Source organism: Gossypium hirsutum, chromosome D06, assembly GCF_007990345.1.
Source record: "Gossypium hirsutum isolate 1008001.06 chromosome D06, Gossypium_hirsutum_v2.1, whole genome shotgun sequence".
Lineage (NCBI taxonomy): Eukaryota > Viridiplantae > Streptophyta > Magnoliopsida > Malvales > Malvaceae > Gossypium > Gossypium hirsutum.
In genome coordinates this window covers 24,314,425-24,319,073 of record NC_053442.1, presented here as the reverse complement: position 1 = coordinate 24,319,073, position 4,649 = coordinate 24,314,425, and positions in this window count along the sequence as shown.

Genomic DNA, 4,649 nt, shown 5'->3' with positions numbered 1-4,649 from the left:
ACGTCAACAAATAATTTTAAAATTATAAAATATTCAAAAATAAAAATAAATTCAAAATTCAAGAAAATATAAAATTTATAAAAAGTACATGTGGATTGTCATGCAAGCTTCCATGTTTAAAAATTTAATGTTTTAGTCAATATTTCAATTAAAAAAACAACAATTCAACTCTTTTTTTAAAGGTTGGTGGTCAAATTTTACTTTTTTTTAAAGGTTGGGGGTCAAATTTATCTAAAAACGAATAATGCTCAAATTGACAAAAAATGTAAACATTAAGGGATTAATTTGACATTATACCAGTTTTTAAAGATTATGGATAATTATGAATTTATTAGTTTTTTTTATAAATTTGTATCATGTTTATAATTTTAGAATGAATCTGGACAGTTTTGTGTCTAGATTCAAATAAACCTGGACAACCATCTATTCAAGCTCATTATAGACTATTTTTTTTAAAATCTTTTGAAAATATTATCTTTTACTTTTTTTTTGAAAATTTTTATTAAATACACTACACACAAAATATGAGTTTTAACTTTTCATTTTTTTAATTTCAAAAAAATATTTTTCATTTTCTTAAAACATATATGGACAGACATTAATATATAATCTTCTAAACCCCGTCTAATTATGTTTATTTATTTTAATGTAAAATAGTGGAACTCATTTATTAAACCTGAAAAACGTACAAGAAATAAAAGTTTGACACAAACAAATGGCTCTTGGGAAAGCCACACCGTCCAGCCTGAAGAATGAGTTTTCACACCTCATTTTGCAAAGAAACATTCCAGAAACGAACAACTCATTCGGGAACCAAATCGCCTCTTTCAAAGAATACATAGATCAAAGGTGACCAAAACAAGACTCTAGCAATCTTCATCACAGCATTTCTGACACCTCTCTTTCTCTAAGCTGGCTCTCCTTACCGCTTTCTATCGCGCTCAGTTCATCAACCACAAAATCAGGAATCCTTCCCTCTAGATAAGTATTCTCCCATCTTCTTATTCCTTCTGTAGCAAGGAGATGTACTAAACCATTTGTTTACCTTGATGCATGTTCAAAATTACATCTATCGAACCTCTTACTCAGTTCCTTCGAGTCGTTGATGTAGGTGCTTATAACAGATCTATCCTCTTGTTCTATTTGCAATTTCCGGGTAATCAAACGGGCATCCCCAACAATTACTGCCCTTCAAAATCCCAGATCGAGTCCTATTTGTGCTACCTGGAGATAGGTCAGTGCTTCAGCTGTAAAAAGAGAAGTTATGTATCTATTAAGTATGAGTTTTGAACCTAGAATTTGCCCATCTAAATTCCTACATACCAAACATGAACATGATTCTCTTGTGTGATTTTGAAAAGCTGTATCAAAATTTATTTAATAAAATCTGGATTTGGTGGGCGCCATCTTTTCGCCACAATTTTTTGACCAAGTAAATGTTTATCAATATAATCTATTTCCCTAAGATATGCCTGTATGAAATAAGCTAATTCATAGGAATTTTTTTAATCCCCTCATACACCTCTTTATTCCTTGTTGTTCAGTTGACTTAAAGAGCACAAAACACCTTCCTACACTTGCGTGTTGAAAATATAGAATCAATACTCATTAACAATGTAACAACCCTTTTGTCAGTGGTGTCGAAAATAGTGGTTTCGGGGCCACCAAATCTGACGAGTAATTTCGTAAATATTAATATTTAATATTTATATTTACGAGTCAAATATGGTTTTAAAAAGGTTTTTGATTTGATAATTTATGTTATATAAGCGATTTATTAAGTTCAAATGGTGTGACCCTGAGGTCAAGTGGTTTTAGAAAATGAGGTATTGGGACCTCGTTTCTATAAACCGAGTTGTAAATGTTTTTATAAATATTTATGGAGTGTCATTATGGTGGTATTAAAGTTTCGTTGAAAACTTTAACGTTTCAATAGTTAATTAAGCGAAAAGGACTAAATCGTAAAAGTTGAAAAAGTCAATCGCTATTAGTTTAAAGGTGTTAATTGCTTAAAGAATTATAGTTGGATGGCCTTAATGGGTAATTTACCCATACCTAAGATAGTGTACGGTTTAATGCTTTAATTTCTTTTAAGTTTTCAGGTTTATTATGTTATTATATTATGAAAATAATGAATACAAAGTTAAAAAATAAAAACATAAAAGAAAAAAGCTATTTTCTTCTCTCCCACCGAATGCCACCATGGAAATGGAAATTTAAAAGCTTCAAGCTTCGATTCTTCTTTGAATGATGCATGGTAAGCCATTTTTCAACCATTTCTAATAATTTTTATGTTTTTGAGATCGTTGCAATTAGGTCCAACTAGCCCATACCTTTGATTTTGAAACTGTTAAAGATTTTGAGTGTTTCCATTGATGAATCTTGTGATATTTGATGTGAAATGATAAAATTTTAAAGTTGGTTGATATTTAAAACTATTTTGTTAAGTGATTTTTGATTAATATTTTAATTAGGGACTAAATGGTTAAAATAGTAAAAATACAAGGAATTGTTGTGAAATTTTTGAATGCATGTGCTGTATTTGATAGCATAAGTTTTCAGTCTGGCTCAATTTTGGGTAAAAATAGTTAATTTGCATGTTTTAGGCTCATGGACTAAATTGAATAAAAGTAAAACTTGAAGGATAATTTTGTAAAAATTTCAAAAATGACTAAATTACATAAAAGGAATTTTTTTTACTATATAAATTAATAGATTGAATGAAGTATTAATTTAGATAAATATCGGGTGGAAAATCGAGGAGAATAGAAAATTACCAAAATGCCCCTATACTTTGACATTTCTGCAATTTAGCCAGGTAAGTTTGTACGGTTTAAAAATTTAATATCTCTATGAGTTGTTGAATTGTATAACATGATACAATAAGTATTTATTCAATTGATGATACTGAATGATTATTTAAGAAATATTGTTGAAAATTGATGTTCGGATTGGATTGAACGTGGGATAGAGTATAGTCGTGATTTGGTGTGTTAAGGGGGATTGGAGTGGAGATGGCTATAGAGTGATGTATATTCAAATTACTCGAGTAAAGCTAGGTGTAGTATTTGTTACGAACTTTTGTGTTATACTCTCTGTTTGGTGTGTTGGTTGGATTAACTTTTATGAGCATTGGTGTGTTGGAGGGATTGGCTCGTGTGAGCATCTGGTGTGTTTTAAAGGGATTGGCTCGTGTGAGCATCTATTGTGTTTGGTTGGATTGACGATGTACTCTTATCCGTAAGTCATTCTTTGAATGAAAAATCTTGGTAAGGTAATCTATATAATGAATTTGAAAGATTTTTTATTTATTGAATATTGATCTAAACATAAATGAATTCAATAGTTGAGACTGTGGATGATGCTTAGGTTTATGTTAAGCTTAAAGAACATTATATCATGTTTAATATTAATGATATACATTGAAATGGTAAATGACAAAAATGAGAATATGCTTATGTTCATGAGAAGGTGGTATGATTCAAAATGTGTATTTTCTTATAAAATGGTTTAGCATGTGACTGACCCCAAATAGGTTGTATACATAAATGCACTAATTTGTGTATTGATGATGGTGATTAGGCTTATGTCAAGCTTGAGATTATGATTGATGATTATGCTTATGTCTGGTATTATACAAATGAAACGGGTAAGAAAAGGTAATGAAACTGTAAGTTCATTAATGAAATATGATATGAAGAAAAATGGATTGATGAATTGAAAGATGTACTTATATATGAGAAATTACATATGTTAGATGAACTTACCTATGATGTGAATAAATATACTAATTATTGAATTTATGTTGTTATTTAAGTTTATGCTTAGTAAATGGAATGGAAAGTAAGTAAAGGAAGTAATTCATAATTTTATGAAAATGTTAATGATGGTGTATATTGTTTTATAAAATCCTATTAACTTAGGAATGAAAAAAATATATAATGTTGATAGACTTACTCATTTATAAGTTGATGGTTATGTAGTTGATAAATCTTGTGGCATGGGTATAGGTTTATATTTAATCTACAAAGTTCATTGTTGAAATGGAATGTTATGTTTAAACTTTATACGAGCTTACTAAGCATTCATTGCTTACGTAGTTGTTTTTCCTTTACTTTACAGATTATCGGAAGCTCAATTGGTTTGGAAGCTCATCGCAGATTTATCACACTATTCAGCGATAATATCGATAGATTTTGACGTTTTGGGTCATGACTATAATGGCATGTATAGGTGGATTTATGTTTAAGGTTTAGTTAATGTTTATGACTTGTAATGTTGTTTTGAAGTGCAGAATTAATGGTATTTTCATACCTTGATGATTGGTATGTTTGTGGTAGTTTGATGCTAAATGGTTGATGTTTATTTAGTCAAGTTGATGCAAGGTTTTACGACCAAACTTGGTATGTGATGGTGAGGTTTCATTGAGGTCATTTGAGGTAAGTTTTGGTATGGAAATAGATTAGATATAATGCCAAATGAATGATCAATTATGCATATGTTTTGGGTGAATTTGATGAATTATTTTTGCGGTGCTTTAATGACATATTACAAGTGGTCTTATTATGCATATTTTGGTATGTTTTGGTGCTTTGTTCATAGATACTTTTGGCTTGTAGGTTCAAGGTTGATTTGGATGAAAGAAATGA